This window comes from Castor canadensis, chromosome 13, assembly GCF_047511655.1.
Source record: "Castor canadensis chromosome 13, mCasCan1.hap1v2, whole genome shotgun sequence".
Lineage (NCBI taxonomy): Eukaryota > Metazoa > Chordata > Mammalia > Rodentia > Castoridae > Castor > Castor canadensis.
The window spans coordinates 97,180,776-97,203,993 of record NC_133398.1 but is presented as its reverse complement, the minus strand read 5'-3'; the positions used below and the strand labels follow the sequence as shown (position 1 = coordinate 97,203,993).

The following is a 23,218-nucleotide window of genomic DNA, read 5'->3' as shown; positions in this document are numbered from 1 at the left end:
TTTTACCCAAGTAAGTAGTCTAAATGTACTTACAGAAAAAGATAAGTCAAATCATAGGATTTTGAATTAAATCCAAAGCCCCATGACATTAGCACTAGAATAAAATATACTATTGGTAAATCTAGCTTCATCTTAGTGAGGTTCAGATATCTGTGTGTGACTTTTGGGTTTATGTATTTGTTTGCCTTTTGACAATTAAAAATGCGGTGACTTTTATTTCTAGTTTTTAACAGGCCCTTGGATTGCATCTGGTAAGAATCCTCATCTCTATAGACAAAAATATTTCAAGAAAGCTTGTTACAAGATAGTACAGATAAGCAATAATTTGGCAGAATTTTATTAACTCTAGTAAATCCTTACCCCAAAAAACAAATTTTAAAATTCAAAAATAACAGTGTTATTTAACATATGTTACACCTTAACATTTAAAATATCATGCTCTAGTTAAATATTTCACCAACAACACTGTATACAAATAAAATATTACACAAAATATATTTAAGAAAATGTTTTGGTCTTTGATCTGAACAATAAATAAAAACACAGGCACTGGCACTTCTACACTGAGGCAGAGAAGCAATCACTACTCAGAATAATAATTTGTGAGAGCAACATATGAAAATACAGCAAGAATAAAATCCTGGAGTTTTAAATTGACAAACCACTTAAGAAAACGTCTGTGACTTCAATCTTTACAATTCAAGCTCAAATATCACATATGCTTTCTTGGTCCACATTGAAAATTCTTTAACCCATGTGGCTGCCAGGGGCAGGTTAACCTTCAGTTAGCCATTATGGAGCCATACTCATGAATTTTCAAAATACTAAAATTAGATAACTATGATGATACCACCCATTTAAGAAAAATCAAACCATCTCTCTCCTTATGACTTAAGACCACAAGACACACTGGATTTGTTACACAGTGATTCTCTTTTTGCAAAATTAACTGATTATATGAACATAAGAGAATACTGTTGGGGTGGCAGAGAATTTTCACAGAAGTCCATTTTCTAGGCAATTTAAAAAATGTATCCAAATCTCCTGAAAATAAGTGCAATTCCATTGCACAGAAGCCACTGAACAATGTGTAACATAATCTCGGTAGCCAATAGATCCATAAACCCCCAGATTACAGGTAAATCAGTCATCACAATGAAGCAGGAGCATTACGAAGAAGGGCAAAATGAAAAGTAAGTTAAAAAAAAGTCAAATTCTAGACACTTATGATTTCAGATGAGAAAGGGGACAAATTAGAAAAATAATAGCCACCAGCTGGGAGGAAGGGTCAGAACTGACCTTCCTGCCACATTTCCCATAAAATTTACCATCTCCTGTCTTCCCTCATCACAAAAGTACCAAATTGAACAGCTACTTCAGAAGGCAATTCTGATGTCACATAGAAATCATGCTAATGTGAGAATGCAACTTGGGAACTAGTCAAGATACACCTTTCTGTGCAAAATTTAGCTCTTATATATTTTAGCATTTTAAATGAGCATTTTGTAACCATGGACCAAATGTCAATCATCTCCTGAGGTTTTCTACTGTGTACTAACATCAGATCTACATAGGAACAAATATTATTCCTGATTTTCTCCTCAATATCAAATGTCCTGAAGCCTTTGTGTTTCTCTGGAATGAGGCCAAGTTTCTGAAGGCACATTCCGGTATAAACATCACCAATGGGGTAGAGATGGACCCGGTCAGTTACACTGTACAGCCTCAGGGCCAAGTGGCCGGAGTAGAGGAAGCCACCTCCCCTGCGTATGGTGGGTAGACTCCGGAGTAAGCACCTCTGGGATATAGTACTTCAGTTTCTTATCCCGATGAGGTCCAGCATTGTGGATCACATCACCTATCAACAAATCTTTGGCTTTGTTCTTAGATAAGCTATTCAAGTAATTCAGGATGTGATGAGTATTCACAAAAACGTTGTCGTCACCCTTGAAAAGGAACTGGGTGTCAGGGCAGGAGGTGCTCACCCACCTGAAAATCAGCACCTCTTTAAGAGACAGGTTGAAGAAGGTATCTCTGTAGTTCCGTATCAGAATGTCCCCTGGTGCTTCTCACTCTCAAATCTCAGCATATCTGAAAGGTCAGGGTGGTTGTCCTCAAGAGGAGTCTGACCCAGCAGGAACACTCGCACCACCATCTGGTTTCCCACATTGCTTTCTCTGCTCCATGACCCCTGAATTGCTTGCCTTCTGGCAAAGTGTGGAGTAAGGGACTTTATTGCCAGCAGTAAGAAAGGTTTCTTTGCACATTTATTTGGTTGATCTATAAGCATTGAATAATTTCAACATCTCAAGTACAGAAGAAAGTCTTTAAATCTGTCCAGCAAATTGTTAAAATCTGTCACAACTGACGTGACTCTCAGGTCAGGTTCACAGTAATTCAGATGGCTTATGTTGGAAGGCCCATATGCATCTCCTGTCTGGTTGGCCAGCATGCTCAAGATGGGGTTGTACCTCTTGCTCAGCTTCTCCTGTTCTCTGTTCCAGTATGCCTGGGGAGGGCTAGATATCTTCCAGAACTTTTCTTTGGGTATTATTACTTCCCCCTTTCCATGTTTTTCTCAGCTACTGCTTTTGGAGACTTCCACAATCAAGTAAATAAAGATATTTGCCATCATCGGAATACCCAACAACTTTATTCTTCAACGTCCAACACTCATTTCTCATATCAGCTCTTTTCTGTGATGGGTTTTTCAACATGGCACCTCCCTCCTGGTGGAGGGGGCGCTGATCTCTGCCTCCTCAGTAGTGAGGGTTATGGGCGTGAGCCACCAGCACCTGGCTAAGCTTTTCTTAACTTCCAGATTTGAGTCAAAATACTCATCAAAGCAGCCTTTCCCCCAGCACTGTTGATCTCAGGTCACAGGGCTTTCCTAGGCTTGTCCTGGAGCAGCTCCAGCTCGGGGGCAGGGGGTGCAGGGTGCCCCTATTACATGTTTTCTATTGTTGTCTACTGAGTTCAGAAAATGCAAGAATGATGCTGGCTGGAAATTTTACCCTAACCTAGAACCTAGAGGTTGGCCTAACAAACTCTATTTGGCAAAGCCAAAAGTCTAGTTGTTATGACCGTCTTCCATACTCAGACTCCTCTTACAGTAATTCTCCATTCAGGAACAGAAAGTTAATCTCTTTTGAAAGCAGTCTCCTCTTCCACTGTGGAATAAACCTAATTGCTCCTCTGAAATAGTGTAAGTCTAAACTACTCTGATGCCGAATTGACATGAAAGAACTTGGATCTGTCTGAACAAGGATCGGAAATTAATTGAATCATGAACCCAACACTGCAGGAAATTCACCATTGTTTTTGGTGGTAGTTGGAAGTGACAAATGCCACTTAATTTTTTTAATTAATAAAATGTTTAATGAACAAGGGTATCCAGCATTTCAAAAAGTCATGCTTCCTCCTTTTTATTGTTTTCTCTTCTTTAATAAAACAAATGAGAATTTCACCTTTTAATCCCCTCGCAAGTCCTTTAAAGAAGTTTACAAGCTGGAAGCCATGAGAATAAATACTGCATGATAGCAGTGAAAAACAAGAGTCTAGCAGCCACTGGAGGAAACAGAACAGGTTGGAACTCTCCCAAAAGACCCATTCCACAAGAATTATTTGACCTGTCTGAATGCTCACTGAAAATCTCCATTCTCACGGCTTATCTTTATAAACTTATTGTATGATTCAGCTTGCTTTCTAAGGCACCTGTCAAAAAAAAGTCAATGACAATTATTTAATATTGCTGCAGCCTTGGGCAGCATTAAATATGGGGCTAATAAGAGACTGACTAAAAAAACAAATAAAAAGAAAAACTAGGGAAGGACATGACCATACATATAAACTTTGAAAACTTCTGAAATACTTATGGAAATCAAGACTACTGCATATTTGAAAGGGTCACGTGTATAACCAGGCTTGTGGACACATCCAAAAGAGTTCTAAGAAGACCATAGTCTCTCACCCCTAGCTGACCTTGATGTTTTGATCAAGCAGAAAATAAAGACTAGAGCACACTTGTAAATAAACTACCATAGAACTTGAAGATGTGCTTACACACACACACATACAGAGAGAGAGAGAGAGAAACAGAGACAGAGAGGGAGAGTCACTTGGAAAAGGCTGAGAGTTCAAGGCATTTAAGGAAATTTCTGATCATTAGGTGATCACTAAGCTAGCCAAGTAGAGTCTTCAGTGGCTACACACAACTTTACAGACTATATAAACTTTACAGAATTAGTCCAGAAATGTCACTTAACAAACAAACAATAAGAACAAACCTCAGGGAGAAGAGAAGGGTAGGGAGGACTAAATCAGCACAATTTTCACATTATATTATTTAAATCACCATATGTCAACAAGAAAATTGTGAAATATGCAAAAAATGAGAAAGTATAACCCACATATAGAAAAAAATATCAGTAACAGAAGCTGTTCCTAAAGAAGTCCAAGTGTTGGACTTAACAGACAAAGATTTCAGTCAGCTATCATATATATATCCAAAGAACTAAAAGTACTCATATACAAAGAATTAAAGGAGATCAGGTGTGGTGGCTCAAGCCTGTAATCCGAGCTATAGAGATCAGGAGAGATCAGGAGGATTTTTCAAGGCCAACTTAGGAAAAATTCTCACGAAGCTCCATCTCAAACAATGGCCGAGCACATGGTTCACACTTGTCATAACAGCTACACAGTGAAGCACAATAGGAGGTTCACTGTCCAGGCCAGCCCAATCATAAAGCAAGACCCTATCTCAAAAATAACCAATACAAGGAGGGCTTGCAGAGTAGTTCAAGTGGTAGAGCATCTGCCTAGCAAGTGTGAGCCCATGAGTTCAAATCCCAGTACAACAAATGAAAAAAAAAAGAAAAAAGAATACTCCTCAGTGTGTCCACCCCTGAATTCTTTTCTCAGTGAGACCACGGACCTGCAAATTGTCTCCCCTGACAAACAGATAATATGTCTTTCTATTTCACAGGTTCACTGTAGAGTTGTATTTTTCTTCAAAATGGGCGACATTCATCTATATCTAATTCAGATTATTTAGATGATCAAATTCAGAACTTTTGAGTTAAGATAGGTTGAGACATAACGAGATATGTTCCCCCACAAAAACTTGCACAGAAATGTTCATAGAAGCATTACTGATGCTAGTCAAAAAGTGGAAACCATCCAAGTGAAAAGCAGCTAATGAACAAAACGTGATAGTCATACAATGGAATAGTATGACAAAAAACAATGAGGTTTTGGTATATGTTACAGCAGTGTGAACTTTGAAAACAATTATGCAATTAAGTAAGAGCAGCCTGAATAAAAGGGCCTTATGTTGAATGATCACATTTTTGTGACGTTTCCACAACATGCAAATTCATAAAAACAGAAGGTAGATTAGTGTTTGGCAGGGGCTGAGGCAAGGGAAATGATTCCTGTGCACATGGGGGTTTCTTTTTGAGGTAATGAGAATGTTCTAGAATCAGAAGTGATGAACACACAACTGTGTGAATATACTAAAAGCCACTGAATTGCACACTTTCAAGGGCAAATATTATGGGATATGAATTGTATTTCAATAAAATTGTAATTTTTCATTAATTTGTATCAAAATCTCAATAACCTTGAAAACTTTTCTTTGTAGAATAAAAATTTCATCATATTTTACTAATACCAACCTCCCAACTTTCATGAAGTAGGACTAAACATATCACTCCATTTTATTTGTGTCTTATAATCCTTAAAACCTAGCTTTTAGTTTATGGACATTCAAAGGCATAAATGTTGAGTTTTTATTTTTCATTCATCCAAGAAACATTTATTGAGTGACTACTGTCAATTTGGTGAGGGAAATCTACATGATGCAGTAATAGACTCTCTCTCCAAAGAGTTTCTAAAGATTTTTTTGGCAGGACTGGGGTTTGAACTCAGGGCAGCACACTTGTTAAGCAGGCACTCTGTCACTTGAACCACTCTGCCAATCCTTTTTTGTGTTGGCTTCTTTTGAGATAGATTCTCACAAAATATTTGCCCAAACTGACCTCAAACCAAAATTCTCCTGATCTGTCCCTACTGAGCCACCAGAGCCGAGCAAGAATTCTTTAAATAAACAGAAAATAAATTTTTAAATGTATTGAGAGAGATATGTGAAAACTGCTATGATCACATGTTCAGTTTTGTGTGTATGCATATATGCTACCTTCCCCCAGATTCCTACATCTGTTCCTAAATGCAGTTGCAGTTTCATAAAGCTTCAGTTGTTCTGTTTAGGATAGACATGAAAGAAAAATATAAAAGCTAGAAGACTTGATACTCTGATTACAGTTGTTAATTCACATTTATGTTATCAACCTAAAATTTTATATTAGCGCAGATCCAATTAAAAATCCTGAGTTAGAAATTTAAATTTTCCAGAATATTTTATGTAATAGATGAAATCATGGTGGTGATTTTATCAAAACTCTTAGATTTATGTAAGAGCAAAAGTACACAGTCCCAAACAGTGTCTGTGCAGGGGATGCAGAGTTTGTGGGGGATATGCTCACATCGGTTTTGCCCAGGACTTGTAACAGCCCCCAGAATGCCATGGACTTCATCAGTGACACTGTGCCTGACAGCCTGTCCCCAGGAGCAGTTGACAGTGATGCGAGGACTGCAGGGGCGCCTGGGGGCTCCCCTGAGACTGAGTGTGAGCAGCCCTGCCTCCCTGCAGATGGCCTGCTAAGGACAGCTGTGCCACAGCCATACGCTGGCACCGATACTACTGAGAACTTCCAGTCACTAATGGGCAGATACTTGAATCCTCAGGCGAGGGCACAGCTGCCAACGGTGTGGAGTTGCACACAGTGGGATGCACAGACATGGACCTGTCAAGCCAGAGAGCGCAGGCTCTGTGTCGAGCGCCATTCCCACTAGCCAGCCCACCAAGTCCTGGGCCAGCCTTTTCCACGACTCTGTGCCCTTTTCCTCCTCGCCCATGGAGTATGTGAAAACTAAGTGTTCCCCTCCGGCTCCATCTCCCCTGGTCTCTGAAAAGCAGGTTGAAGTCAAAGAAGGGCTTGTTCCAGTTTCAGAGGATCCTGCAGCCATAAAGATTGCAGAGCTGTTGGAGAATATAACCCTGATACATAAGCCAGTGTCATTGCAGCCCCGTGGGCTGATCAATAAAGGCAACTGGTGCTACATCAATGCTACGCTGCAGGCACTGGTGGCTTGCCCTCCGATGTATCACCTGATGAAGTTCATCCCTCTGTACTCCAGAGTGCAAAGGCCCTGCACGTCCACACCTATGATTGATAGCTTTGTCCGGCTAATGAATGAGTTTACTAACATGCCAGTACCTCCCAAACCCAGGCATGCTCTCGGGGATAAAGTTGTGAGGGATATCCGGCCCAGAGCTGCCTTTGAGCCCACGTACATCTATGGACTGCTGACGGTTATAAAGTCCAGCCTGTCTGAAAAGGGCCGACAGGAAGATGCTGAGGAGTACCTAGGTTTCATCCTCAACGGACTTCACGAGGAGATGCTGAACCTAAAGAAGCTCCTCTCCCCAGACAACGAAAAACTTTCAATTTCCAATGGGAAATTTCAATTTTCCACTCGGTAAACGACGAGGAGCAGCAAGAACAAGGCGAAGGAAGTGAGGATGAATGGGAGCAGGTGGGTCCCAGGAACAAGACCTCTGTCACCCGCCAGGCGGACTTGGTCCAGACGCCGGTCACTGGCATTTTTGGTGGACATATCAGGTCTGTGGTTTACCAACAAAGCTCAAAAGAATCTGCCACTCTGCAGCCATTTTTCACGCTGCAGCTGGACATCCAGTCTGACAAGATTCGCACGGTTCAGTATGCGCTGGAGAGCCTGGTGGCCCGAGAGTCTGTGCAGGGTTACACCACCAAAACCAGGCAGGAGGTGGAGATCAGCAGGAGAGTGACTCTGGAAAAGCTGCCCCCTGTCCTCGTGCTGCACCTGAAGCGATTCGTCTATGAGAAGACAGGCGGCTGTCAGAAGCTGATCAAAAACATCGACTGTCCTGTGGACTTGGAAATTAGCAAAGAACTGTTTTCTCCAGGGGTTAAAAATAAGAATTTTAAATGTCACAGGACCTACAGGCTATTTGCAGTGGTGTATCACCACAGCAACAGTGCCACCGGCGGCCACTACACTACAGACGCCTTCCAGATTGGGCTGAATGGCTGGCTGCGCATAGAGGACCAGACGGTCAAGGTGAGTAACTAGTACCAGGTGGTGAAGGCCTCCGCTGAATGCACAGCCTACCTCCTGTACTACCGCCGTGTGAACCTGCTGTAGCTGGGCGCCATGCGTGTGCCTGACGCCGCTGCATAGACCCCGACTCACTAACTTCCTGCCTCTCTTAGTGCTCTAGAAAGGAAATTCTCCCTCTTGCAAATGGGCTAGAATGAAAAGGAGACGCCTGGGGTTTGTGTGCAGCCAGTTGACGCTGACCTCTAACTTCCAAAGCAAAATCATTTGGTTGAAATAGGAAATAGACTGTCACTTGATTTAACACCCGTTCTCACAGACGATACTGACTCCCGAGATGAGAAAAGGAAAGTGGCATTCAATCCCACTCTACTTGCTTAGTAATGAACCCTGCACCAGCAACACTGTAAATTTGTGAAAATGAATTTTATCTTTCCTGAAAAATTAAATTTTTTAATCCATCATATTTTCCTCCCTTCCCTTTAGTTTTTGATAAATGATAAAAATGAGCCAGTTATCAGAGAAGAAATAGTTCTTACTTCAAAAAAATGAACAAACATTAAAAGTATGTTGCTGGTTCCTAACAGGAAAAACACATTTTAATAACTGTGCAAAGGAAAACTGCTTACACACACATTGCAAATCAGATGTTTGGAGTTAAGATGTTAGTCTGCATAGACAGGTGATTGTGACTTTATTGCCATTAAAAGATTTCAAATTGCATTCATGCTTCTGTGTCCACACGGGAGAAAAGACAGAATTGGGAAGCTGCGGTTTTCTGGAGTCTGCTGCCTGCTCCTCTCCCTCAGTCTGCAGTTATGATTGTGCAGTTCAGTGATGCGATGCTTAACAGTATAAAGTTGTCGCCCATCAATAAAAATCACAAAGTTGGTTTAAAAAAAAAGTACATATGGGGAACTAAGAAATATTTTCAAAGGTCATGTGACATATTGAAAGTAACATTAATGTAAGAATCTGCCAAACTCACTGAAGATCACAAAATTTCATGCATCTGATGTACCTATGAGGACAAAAGGACCCTCATCTGTCAAAACAGACATACAAAGTCCTCACACCATTCTTTCATAAGCAGGCTCCCTTCATTGATGATGCTGTCTTTTCCTCTGGCCTCCTTGGATTTTTTTAGAACTGTACAAAATCCCCTGCAGACATTTTTAAACATAACTTAGAGGTTGGGTTTGGGTCATTCACGCAGTTTCAGTAGTTATTTCACTTCACTCTTCTCCATTACCTAGACATAGACTTTCTGCTCCAGCCTCCATCCTTTTCCACCATACCCAAAGAGCCCAGCTTCTAGGAAGTAGAAGTGATTTTGACAATAACACTCACTGCTAGGTTCTTGTGTTAGTCATTTTTCCATTGCTATAACAAATACTTGAGATAATCAACTTATAAAGAGAAAAGGTTTATTTTGTCTCACAGTTTTATAGATTTCAGTCCATGATTGGTTTCCCTGTTGCTTTTGGACTTGTGGTGAGACAGCATATCATGGTGAGGATCATATCAGGGAGCAAAGCTGCTCCCCTTAGGGCTAGAATGTAAAAGAGAGACACAGAAGAGACTAGGTCCTACAATCCCTTTTGAGAGCATGGCTCCATGACCAGAAGACCTCCCGCTATGCCTCAACATTTGCATATTCTGCCCCCTCCCAATAGCACCAAGGTGGGGACCAAGACTTTAACACACGGACCTATGGGGGCATCTAGATCCAAACTATAGCAGTTCCCATGATAATCAAATGAGATCATGTCTACAAAAAGTTCTGTGTTAAGATAAGGCTTTAGAATATAATTTTATACTGGCAGGCAAAGAAAAATGCCAAAATAACCTATAACTTGAATGAAAGAGAAAGGCTACCCTATGTATTATGTTTTCAGTTGCAATTTCTTTTATGATGATGTTCTCAACAGGAACCTGCTTAGCACCTTAGCCTAGGAAATAAGTTGTCCTAGATGGGTCCAGATGCCAAATAATTTGGTAGTTGTTACTGAGCAACCCAGCATCCCTGAGGTTTGTGTAAAGTTGATGTACTTCGATAACCTAAATGGGAAATAGAATTTTGCCCATAATTAAAAGTTAACCATTATTTTTAACCAGACAAGAAATTTTATATTAAATTCATTACAGGAATCAGAATTAGTCAGCATGACAACTGTAGAGGGAAATCACGAACACTCTGTGCTAAGTCTATGCTTAGGGACTCTAGGTAGCTGGTCTCTGTAAAGCTGTCTTTTGTATCCAAATGCTGTTCTGTCTGTCAGTTACAGTCACTTGCGGGTTCCATCACAAAAGCTCCCTGTCATCTCTGGACAAGATTCTAACAGCTTCCAGAACATCAATTCTGTCACTAACATTTATTTCTTACCAACCTACACAAGATTATATTAACTTCACCAGTCTAGAGACATTCTTTTTCTGTTAAGATCAACCTCTAGGCCAGACCTGTCCTCACTCTGAGCTTTTCTGCAGGGTCTCTGTCAAGGACTCTCTTTCCTCCTCCTTCTCAGATGCCTTACACACAAAAACATGCAAAAAAATGTTTCCCTCAGTTAACACTCCATTAACTTTGGAGGTGAATTACTTCAGAGTGTGCTTCTGCTAAATTATAACTGGCACATTCAGGTCAATTTCCCCTCTCCATTTACCCTGACATATTTCTCTCTCCAGCACTAAGAACCACCACCAACGTCTCACTCACAATGCCCTTTGCAGAGAACACTTTAGCTAGGTGGCAGTCTGAGTTGCCCAGTAGAAGAGCATCCAAGCCATCTTCCTTGAAGAACCTAACTCCTTTTCTTTTCTTCCCTGTGTTTCATATGTACATTATAAAAACCCATACAGTTCTGAAAGTGTATCATGGTTATTTTCCACATTTAGGATACTCCAGGACCTTCCACTGATTTATGTAGAAATGATATGATAAGTTTTAGTGTTTGCCAGAAATAATCAAGATTAGTTAACCAGTCCATGTAGGATACCATGTAAAATTGACGACTCAGAAACCAATTGGAAATGAGGAAGAGAGGGAGGGTTTTACTTAAGAGTATCTATAGATGGGTTAGGAAGTCTTTATATGAAAAAGGAATCTCAAGAAGGGGAATTGGATGGGGTTGGAAGGTGGAGGAGCAGAGAAGGGAATAAAATTGATTTTAAATGTGTTGTGCTTGAGGTGTCTGAGATATGAATAAAGTGAGAATTGAGAAGTAAAAGTGAAAAGAATGGTAGAAGCTGCAAAACTCATCATAAGAGATGGTTACTGAAGCCATGAAAGTAGTTGGGGGTGGTTTGTGGGAGAGCAGACAGAGAGAGAGAGAGAGAGGTAGGGAGGAAGGGAGGGAGGCAGGGAGAGAGAGAGAGAGAGAGAGAGAGAGAGAGAGAGAGAGAGAGAGAACACAAAGGGAAAAAAGAAAAAACTAATCTATAAGACAAACCACCATACTTCTTCTGTCTGTCCCCATTTAGGCACAAGTTTATTTTTGAAAAGGTAAGTGATTGTGACCAGAGCTTAGGATGTATGGAGGGACAGAGTAGCCCAAAGAGGTGAATGAGGGAGCACATTTCTTCTCAACTCTGTCATTAAAAGTTAAGCCAATTTATTCAAAGCCAGCCATAAATTCAGTGGTGAATGTATCCTAAAGTAAGAAATGGCATAGCAAATCTAGAGGAGGATTGCGAGTGCTTTATGCTAGGTGCACACTCACCCCAATAAAGTACCAGAGTCCCACTAAAATGCAGTATGAGCAATGCCCTCTTAAACTTATTTTCTTCACATTGGACTTAGAAGCCTAGAAATCTACTAGACAGATGCAGAAAAGAAAAATCAAATCTCGGCTTCATTTTTAGTTTATCTATGATGAGACAACAAAAATCCAATTTATTTTTTTATAAGATCCCAGAAAAGTTAAAAAAGGATTTTACGTTCAAGCACTGATATATTCAGTTAAAATCATTATCTTCTCTATGATTATGAAATCTGGATTGGAATTTTTAACTATCGCTTTCCTCATTCACTGTACTCAATATTAGCAACAAGGAACCTGACCTCTCTGCTACATACCAACTATTCTAGAGTTCTAGAATATATTAGCCTTGTGTCTAGGTTAAATCTGTACCTGGACTACTCAATGAAAACATGGATGATTATTTTAACTTCTGTTCCATTTTACTGTACACGCAAGTATCTCCTGCCAAGCCCTGCAAACATTTGGAAGAAACATTTGGGAATCACTATTCTGTACATCTATCTGCTTTTGCTAACATGAAGACAAAAGAAAAGGCATACAGTGTATCCGGTGTTTTTTTGCTCTCCCGTGTGCTTCCTCTTCTCTCTCCTGTAATTTGACCTACTCATTCTCACATTTCATCAACAGGCTTGTATGTCAGTTGTATTACAGGCTAAGCTGCTTAACATAGAGACTCCTAAACACCAACAATATAGAGAAAACATTTTTTTCTCTCCCTCTTTCCCTCCTTTAACAACATGACATAATAGACTGATCTGGGGGTTGGCAGCTCCCTTCTCTGAGATTATCCACACATACACATTTTTTCCTACGTTCATGTCCCACTGTTTCCAAAATTTGCTTTCCCTGTCCTAATTTCCAAAGCTAGCTAACTGCTACCATGCCTGCAAAAGGAGAAAGTAGAAAAAGAACACAGCACATTTTTACTTCTGTTCACATCCCACTGGCCAATGGTTGGGAACTGTGGTCCTAACATTCCATGTGTTTACCAGTTGTAGGGAATTCTCCCTTCTTTTAACTAAGGAAGAAGGAGGGAATGGACCTTGGGAGACAATTAGCAGTTTCTGTCACAACTAGTTCAAGTTGGGGCTTAGAAAACATCAGGCTCACCCTCTCTGGGCACAAAGACTTCAGTGTCTCTCAGATTAGATCCTTGAGAAACCTCAGCTAAGGCTGTCATTCTAATAATATCTATGGGAAATTTTTATGTCTCAATTATTGTGCTAAGTACTTTAAATTCATTAATCTATGTAATCCTGACAGCAAACATATGAAGTGGATGCCAAAACCCCCATTTTCAAGAGAAGAAAAACTGAATTTGGAGCAGTAAAGCATTTTCCAAGCTCAGATAGCTAAATGTAAGAATCAGGGGAATGGATACAGTGCAATAGTCATGCAACATCTAAGTAGATTTAGAATAAATTATACATTTGGGGAAATCTCTGAGATAATAGGGACAGGGTTGAATGCTAGATTCCCATCAGGTACTAGAGTTGGGACAGGAAACAGAGATGATAGTAGAAACCCATTCTAGGGTTAAATAGATGCCCAATTCACTGAGGTACTGAGCAAGGGATGTGCCTGGGACCTACTGGACCCTGAGTCTAGTCAGCTTGCCAGTTTCTGCTCTTCATCACTGGATGGGAAAACTCTTTCATGGTACCATAATCAGTGTCAATGTTTCTGGGCTTGGAGGGCTCTGTTCAGTCATTCAGTGCCTGTACTGAATGCCATCCTTTCATTAAACTCTATCCAGACCTTAGAACTATGTATAGAAATGAACAAAAACAACATCATCCTTTCTCCAACAGAAAACACAGAAGGCAAGACAAACATTAGCTATTGAGCTCGCAATAATGTGTAACAAATATTGTAGTAGGGAGAGTACCAACTGGTAAGGATCATGGCAGAGGGAAGGACTTATTCACCACCAAGTGGTGGAGGAGGCCAGTTCATACCCAGAGGAAGGAGCTAGTCCATACGCAGAACACAGAGACCAGTCCATACTGAGGAGAGAGGCCCATTCTTTCCAGAGACCTCAGAGACTAAGCTTTATGACCAGGAAGGCTGACTGTGAGTAGTGACAGCAGAAATGACACGTGATAACCAGAAAAGTATTCTGTGTTGTCCATAAAGCACGAGTGCTGCTGTTTCAAGCCACCCTTCCATAATTGCAAAAGAATATTGCATAAGAGATTTGATTTAGGCTGGCAGAATGCCTCAAGCAGTAAGAGTGCTTGCCTAGAAAGTGTGAAGCCCCGAGTTCAAACCCCAGTGCTGCCAAAAAAGTGTTCTGATTTAGGAAAAATAGTCAAATTATTGTACCATTGACTTTCTCCTTTGCTCCTATTTGCTAAGATCCTGACTGACTTATTTTAAATTGATCTTTAGCAAGGACTATCTTTTCCTGGTGACCTTGTCTCCCTGTCAATGATGTTTTCATTTAAGCCCCTCAACTTCATCAATCTGATTCCCTTTCCCTAAAATTCTTCCTTGGGGAAACCACTGCTGATCACAGGCAGCCCTATAAATAACAAGTTGCTACAAAACGTTAGTGACAATCACTACTTGTAGTGAAAATGAATGGCAAGGATTATTGCACCATTATTCTAATAGAATGAACACCCTTTCAATTTAAAATAGCCTTACATGTTAGGTGTGAGACTGAGACAGGAGGATCATGAGTTTGAAACCATCCATGGCTACATAGTGATACTCTATCTCAAAAAATAAAAAGTACCTTTCCACAGTAAGTAGATGGAACTGGAGAACATCATCTTAATTGAAGTTAGCCAGGCTCAGGAGGCCAAAAGCCAAATGTTCTCTTTCATTTGCAGATTATAGACCCCAAACAAATGCAGGAATATTATGGAACACAGGTCACACTAAGGGGAGGCCACACACAGGAGGGATAGGCCAAGGGAAGGGAACCAAAATCTTGAATGTAGTTGATATGCTCACTGTATAAAAATGAATATAGAAATCTTAAACTGGCCAGAGGCCACCATGGGAAGTAGACTAGGGAGGACTGGAGAGGACTGGAAGAGATGAATCAATTGGTGTTGCAATACATATATGCATGGAAACAACACAAGGAATCTCCCTGTGTACTTACCTTTATCTCAAGCTAGCAAAACCACCATGTTTCTCTTTTCCTTTTTTATATTTTTTCTTCTACAAAATCGGGGAACAGGAGGGCAGAACAGGTTCTGCAAGGTGGGAGGTTGACACCGGTGGGGGGGGAGGTGGCAGGAAAGGAGTAGCAGAATGAATACAGTGCAAATACTCTGTACACATATATGTAAATGCAAAAATGATACCTGTTGAAACTGTTCCAGGAATCAGGGGAGGGGGGATGAAAGAGAGCAGTGAAGGTGTGAATTCAAATATGATATATTTGATACATTGTAAGAAACTTTGTAAATGCCACAATGTATACCCACCCAGTAGAAAAATAAAAAATAAATACCTTTTCATGACTAGAACTGGAGAATATTATTTTAAGCGAAGTGAGCCAGGCAAACAAAGGCAAATATCACATGTTCCAACTCACACTTCTCAAAGAAGTAGAGAATAGAGTAGCAGTTACCAAAGGCTAGAGGGCGTAAGGGAGGGAGAGATGGAGTGGAACAGTTAATAGGTACAGGGAAATCTAGGCACAGTGGCATACCTATAATCTCAGCTACTTGGCAGGTAGAGATAGGAGGATCATAGTTCAAAGCCAGTCTGGGTAAAACAAAAAAATGTTACTAAGACCCTATTGTGGTGCACACCTATAATTCCAGCTATGAGGGAGCATAGACAAGAGGATTGTGATCCAAAGCCAGTCCAGGCAAAATGTGTGAGACTCCATATGAAAAATAACTAAAAGGCATTTGGAAACATGGCTCAAGGGGTACATTGCTTACCCAGCAAGTGCAAGATGTGAGTTCAACCACAATACTACCAAAAAAAAAGGAAATGGGTACAGGGGTGTAATTGGAACAGAGGAATAAATTTTAATGTTCTATACACAGTATGATAATTATACTTAACAATTAATTGAATATTTCAAAACATCTAGCAGAGAGAACTTGAATGGTCTCAACATAAAGAAATGATGTATGTCTGAGGCAATAGATCTGCCAATTACCTTCATCTGATCATTACACATTGTATTCAAGTATTGAAATGTCACAATGTGCCCCAAACATATACAATTACTATGTATCAATTAAAAATAAGACATATTTTTTTAAAAATTAATTGAAAAATTATTTTTAAAATAAAATGAAATAATTTCAGCAATTTTTTTTAGGATCAGAAAAATACACAATCACAAAAGGAACTTAAATGACTGATAGTAAACACTATTGGTGATGCAACACAAGCCAAGGCAGGAGGCTGTTAGGTGAAGAATAGAAGGCTGCCAAGTCACCATCCCTGGAGTTTTTATTCTCATAATTAAATAGGTTCAGAATTAACTCAGAATTTATTTGGCTATGGCAAAGAGCAAATAAACACTTGGCAAAAGTAAGAAAGTAAAAAAATATTTAAGAAGCAGGTCTAGGATATAACTCAAATGATAGAGTGCTTACCTAGGAAGGATGAGGCCCTAGGGAGAAAAGAGAAAAGAAGGAGAAGGAAGAGAAAGAAAAAGAGGAGGAACAGTGTTTGCATATTCAGAGAGGTAAGTTCTTCTTCCTTGAGGTACTTCATATGTCAGACTGTGCTGCTGTATAAATCACAAGTGCTTCACTCCATGAGTATTTATTGAGCACCTAGTACACACCATGTAGTCTGCAGAGTTCATATAATGTCACAGTAACAAACAGACACAGTTCTTCCATTGTGGGCAAATGGACAAATAACTCTATGGTTATAAAGTGTGACAAAGGCAATGGAGGAAAGTTAAAGGGTCTGATTAACATTTTGAGATGGTAATTTCTTATCTGTCCCTCACTTTTTATTTTTGATTTATCATACATTAATAATGCAGAGGATTTCATTGTGATAACCCCATACATGCTGACAGTATACATTGAAGAAGTTCACCCTCTCCATTATATTCCCTCTTCCCCCCTTGAGACAGTAATTTAGATTAAGTGTCTGAAGAAGACAATGAAGCTCAAAATGAATATGAATAGGTCAGTAAAGGAGGTGAGAAGTTGAGAAATGTTGAACACAGAGGACAGAATCACATGGCCAAGGCTGTAGAGGAGGGGATCAATACTCCAGCATTCTGTAGCACCTCAGCTTCCTTTGGATATGGCAAGCCAAGAAGGTCATAAAATCCCTACCTCTCAACCCAGTTCATGGGACTTTTAGTGGTAAGTCCTTCTCCAACTTTAGGGTCAAGATAGAAAGAACAGTTTGAATTCTTTTTTTTTTTTACTAAATTAAAACTTTATTGAATAAAGAACACTCTCCAGAGCACATGACCCGATGGACTAAGTCCACATTACATGCAGTGAAGCTGAGCACTACAGTAGTTTAACATGGAATGTCAAACAAATTAGTATTTTTCATTGTACAAAACCATTTATGTAGCTGACATGAGAGGAAAAATGTATGACACTCTGCAATTTCACCGATCATCTATGATGAGTTTTAAAAAAGCATTTGAAGAAAGTGGTAGATGTCTTTAGCATATAGTTCAAATAAATTTGTTACATGTGAACTACTGAACCCTCTTTCAACCTGAATTGCATTCCAAATAAAATCTTAGTGCAAATATCAAAGTTGCTGGTCACGCCAAAAGACTGTCAAACTCAAAAGAATACAATTTCTGAACTAATGTGTATTAAGTAGGATAAAACCAAGAATACCAGTTACTGCAAAATCCATTTAGGCACTCTTAATAGTCCACTCTAAGCATTTCTTCTAAGTCTCTCACATTAATGACTAAAGCCTTTTACAGTACTAAAATTCTATCATTCAAGCATCAGTGATTATATTTCCAAAAAAGGAAATCATTCATTTCAGTAATAGCATTACTGCTACATTCTAAACAAAAAAGAGAGAGAGAAAGAAAAAAATCATAATTAACAAAACCAGTACCCCACAGGATACATGGGAGAAAAAAATTGGGAAAAATGTGCTTTACTGCACAGAAGGAATTATATAATGTAAACACCATATTGGCCCACACCACAAAATCCATGAGAAAGTCTTCAATTTGAACACCATGTGTGCATTGTTTTCCAATTTGTGTTTGTGAGTTTATACTGCATTTGTTTTTACCAATAAATGACAAATAGAACACACTCTTCCCCACACACACACACATCCAAGTGATTGTTAAATATTGAGCATGGCTTGCTTCCCTGATGCTAACTTAAAAAAATGGTAAGTGATGTCCCAACTGTCTTAAAAATGTCTACAGAAACCATTTAGTGAATGTGAAGAGTAGTTGAGGAATGAGGAAAACGTGAAGGTAATGGTATGATGAAAGTGGATACATAGAACTGGCTGACATGCAAATGTTTTACAGATGCATGCAAACTCTTTTTCTGTGGGCCTTGTCAGAACTTTTAATTGATATTAAGAATTAAAAAATATAGTAGCACAAGTCCATTGACACCTGGAGGGTCAGGCCTAGAAAGCTTACCTTCAAAGTGCAAATTTTAACAATGGAATGCTTTGACAGGGACACAAGGACAATCTATTGTTTTTTTGTCTTGTTGAAAAGAAATAACATGTTCAGGAAGTAGTTATTCCTGGTGAAAGTTATTTCAATTTCTTGGTAAAACAAAGATGAAAAAAATTTAGCCATAATGATCACCCACTCGTTCACATACAAAGAAGCATTCTTAAGAGTGTGGGGGGGAGCAAAAGCCCTTACCTATGTATCACCTAATGTAACTTTTAGAATTTAAGTTCTTTGAATCCACTACATTAAATGCCAACACGTACCTCCCTTATCCCCTCCCTGTCCACCCGCCTATCCCAGATGCCCCCAAAGAACCTAAGTATTCTAATGTCTTCTGTTTTCCAAGCCTCACTTCTAAGGCTGCTGAGTACCACATCCACTGGAACAAAATCAACACCTAAGGTGCACTTTCTATAGCACCTTGGATTTCTCCTCCACAATTGCGTAGAATCTTGATGCTCTCAAGCCTGAATCTAGATCTAGGTCATCAGGCCGAGGTCTGCTGCTGGTGCGACTGCTGGCTCGGCTTACAGGTCGCTGGTCCACGATGGCTAATGGCTGTAGTTTATATCCGATAGCAATTTTTTTAGAATTCTGGTTATCATCAGGGAAATCAAAAGGCTGGGCATGGGAGTTAGAGATGGTGCTTCCTGCCTGCCCCATTCGATTCTGCTCTGCACTGCAATTAGCCCAAATTTGCTCACTAGCTTGCTTGTTGTAATTGCGGCAAGAGGAATTGTTTCTGTCACCAGTAACCATCTTGTACCCAGGAGGGGACATGGGTGAAAAAGGAGCAGTTGGTCAGGAGAAGCCATTGAAATAAGCATATTTTGGGGACCCACAGTCTTTTGTGGGGCCAGTGGGCCAGTGGTGGCGTGGTAAGGACCTCTCCTTCCCTTCACACGATCCTTAACACCCTTGAAGAAGACGTAGAAGAGTTTGATGATATTTAAAGCCAGCGACACCAGGGACACCACCAGCATGAAGATGATGAAGATGGTTTTCTCCGTGGGTCGCGAGAGGAAGCAGTCCACCTGGTGTGGGCAGGGGTCTCTTTTGCAAGTGTCGATGGCATTCAGGCTGAAGCCATAGATGTACCACTGGGTCAGCAAGAAGGCCACGTCAAAGACGGACTTGAAGAGGATACTGATGATTTAGGTTCGCAGCAAGCCCCCTCGCATCTTCACCTTACCGTGCTCTTCGATGCCATATTTGAACTTCTTGATTTCAATCTGCTTCAAGTGCATCTCCATGTTGACACCTTCAGTTTGGGCCACTTTGAGCTCCTCCTCTTTCTTGTTCAGTTTTTCTTCCTTCTGCATCACATAAAATACATGAGCCAGGTACAGCAGTGTGGGTGCAGACACAAAATATGATCTGCAGCACCCAGAAGCACAAATGAGAGATTGAGAAAGACTTGTCATAGCAGACGTTTTCACAGCCAGGCTGTTGAGTGTCACAACGAAAGGCAGACTGCTCGTCACCCCAAGCCGACTCAACTGCTGTCCCAAGTAGCAGGATTAGAGAAAATGAAGAGGAATGAGAGCCACACCTTCCCTCCTGCAGTGGAGAAGGCTTGGACCTTGTCTAGAAGTTTCCCTAAGGCAGTCCAGTCTCCCATGTTGCCTGGGCACTTCTCTTGCACTTAAAAGAAGTGAAGTAGGCCAAGTGGTGGAACTCCTTGGAGGATGAGGTTAAATGAAAAGGTAAGTTCAGGCACTCAGACCTGTCTATTTAAAGTTTAAAAGTCTGCTGCTGTTTGGTACTTTCCTCACGCCTTCCCCCTAATCTTGAATTCTTATTGAATGAGGTTGTTACTAAGGCAATCTTTGAACTTCCAAGGAGGATTAATCATTAGATATTTTGGGTTTGCACACTACTTGGGCAACATTTTCTTGTCTTACTACTACTGTAATATAGTCACATCTTTATAAATTTTCTCCTATTCTAGGTTTTGAGGGTATACAGCACAGAAATATTTTATTTATATTTAGTTCATGGAGTCTAGCACACTGTCTGGACAAGAGTACTCACTCTACAAATGTATAACAAACGAATGCATGAAAAAAATGCAGTGTTCCATTTATCAGTTATTGGGTTCTGTCAGGCTGATTTTCTTATAGTTCAAGTAGATATAGGTTTACATGCCTTATATATTTTAATGTGAAAGGGTCTAAAGATAATAATTTCATGAGAAATAACTTCTTTGATCTTTTTGAAAAATTCTCAAAATATTAATGAAATAAAAAGACATGGAAAATTATACTGATTCAGATCTCAGATACAACACCAGTTATTTTCTTGGAAGTTGTCAGTGGATTATGAAGGCCAGTCATCTAAAGATACAAAGCCCTCCACATCACTACCTGACTTCAAAAGTAAAGGCATCCATCCATTAAAAAATCAAGTTAGCACTGAGTTCTTTTTGCTCTCATTGAAAATCTGATGATTTCAACTAAAAAAGACTTATATTCCAAACTAATATCATAAAGCAATTACTCTCAAAATGTTCAGTTTGGAGACATTACATTTTGCACAACAATGCCAGCCACCCACAGTTGGTGTGACTTCCACTGAAGGCAATGGCTGGATATCAAGTGTAATAGGACCAGACGCAGCACACAAATTAAAATGTGTGTCTTTGTTGAATGACACTGTTTCAGGGAGTGTAAGTGACAAGGCAATTAATGTCTGTGAACAGCTGGTTTTAAAGATTAAAGAAAGTGATTATTTTGCCCTGCCAATGGACAGATCTACCTAAAGTGCTGAGATGTTGGCATTTTAAGTTGCATTTCTGTGAAACACTATAGATAAGAGCATATTGTTTAGAAAAAATTAGCCCAATCTTAAAACAGAAGACCATTGTTGAAGTATTTCAAGAGACAACTTACAATTTCAATATGCTACCCAGGAATTGTGTATTGCTCTATTTATATAATTCAGAGCCCAGTTGCAGACTTTTAACAGCAGAAAATAATTTGATTACAAAGAATGATTCAGATTCTTATTAAGAGAGAGAGAAAGAGGAGGATTTGTTTCCCTGTATTTAAAGGACTATCATCAATTTCAACAAAATGAGTCTCACAATGGTTGCCAGGACCACAAGTACAAAGTGTAGTCAAAGCCTTAGAGTTGATAACTCTTTAAACCAAAATGTCTTCAAATCATAAGAACATTCTATAAGTGACAATGGACCTTGTCTGCATCACAACCAACAATGAATTAGTTTTGTTTCTCCCCCATTCTCACAGCATTTGGTGTTATCAGTGTTCTGGATTTTGGCCATTCTGATGGTGGTTTAGTGTGTATAATTGTTATTTTAAGTTGCAATTCCCTAAAGACATATGATGTGGAATATTGACTCATGGTTATTTGCCATCTGCATGTGTTGGTGAAGTATGTGTTCAGATCTTTAGACCATTTATTTGGGTTGTTGAGTTTTAAGAGATCTTTGAGATTTTGGCTAATAGTCCTTGATCATATATGCTGTTTACAAATGGTTTCTATTAGTCTATAGCTTGTCTTCTCATTCACTGGACACTATCTTTCATGGAGAAAAATCTTTCATATTAATGAAGTCTAGTTCATCAGCTCTTTATTTCATGGATTGTTCCTTTGTTATTGTATTTAAAAAGTCATCACCCAACCCAAGGTCACCAAGATGTTTCTCCTCTATTATATTCCAGGAGCTTGATACTTTTGTGTTTTGCTTTTGGGTCTATAATTCATTTGAGTTAATTTTCACAAAGACACATTGTGTATCTAGATTCATTTTTTGTGTCTGGATATCCGTGATTCTGGCACCATTTATTTGAAAAGCAAAAAATTTTCATTTCCTCACCAAGTTTTATTGGAAGCTGTCTGCCAGTATGTTAATGTTCATTTGTTTCTAACAATAATAATAAATCTCCCTAGGACCTATTATGCAGGCATTTCATGTAAAGACCCAGTAATGGTGCTGATTTTATTCATCCCTCTTAACTGCTCTGCAAGCTGAATTAGTGTTGTGGCCTCATTTTACAAATAGAAAAGCTGACACAGAAAGAAAAGAAAAGCTGTCATGCTCACTCACAGCAGAGTGAAAATTCACATCTATTGCCTCTGACTGGTGCCTTCACCAGAGCACCTGTTTTGTGAGGGTCGTGATTTTCACTGTTATTCATAAGGCAATGAAGATGATGCATTCTGGGTTTTCTGGGTCCTGAATTAATAAAATGCCTAAGGGGGAGGGGCTTGTGGCTCAAGTGACAGAGAACCTGCTTAGCCAAGACAAGGCCCTGATTTCAAACCCCAGGACCTCAGGGGGAAAAATCAGCAAAAGAAATGCCTAAGGAAACAATTTTTTAAAAATAATCTTTCTCTCATAAAACAAAATGAGGAGAGCCCCTGAGTTACCCAATCACAAGGAGTATGAAAAATATTCATTATCAAGAATAGAGACATCTTATAGCCTCAGTCCCTCTACTACAAAAAATACTAACCCTTGTTCACTCTCCTTACTTTGGCAATCATTGTTAATAAATAATGAACATTCTAAAATGTGAGCCTAGATTAGAGGTAAAGGGAAACCTTGATCTATTATTCTTATTTTTCTGCAAATAAT

The 23,218-nt window shown here is 39.6% G+C and overlaps 3 pseudogenes; 1 reads left to right on the top strand and 2 right to left on the bottom strand.

The window, feature by feature from the left end:
- Nucleotides 1-1,124: 1,124 nt before the first annotated feature.
- Nucleotides 1,125-2,677, bottom strand: LOC109680449 (N-acetyllactosaminide beta-1,3-N-acetylglucosaminyltransferase 2-like; annotated as a pseudogene).
- An 856-nt stretch (nucleotides 2,678-3,533) lies between these two features.
- LOC109680450 (ubiquitin carboxyl-terminal hydrolase 10 pseudogene) lies at nucleotides 3,534-8,307 on the top strand (annotated as a pseudogene).
- A 9,688-nt stretch (nucleotides 8,308-17,995) lies between these two features.
- On the bottom strand, nucleotides 17,996-20,274 carry LOC109680456 (gap junction alpha-1 protein-like; annotated as a pseudogene).
- Between the last annotated feature and the right edge of the window lie 2,944 nt (nucleotides 20,275-23,218).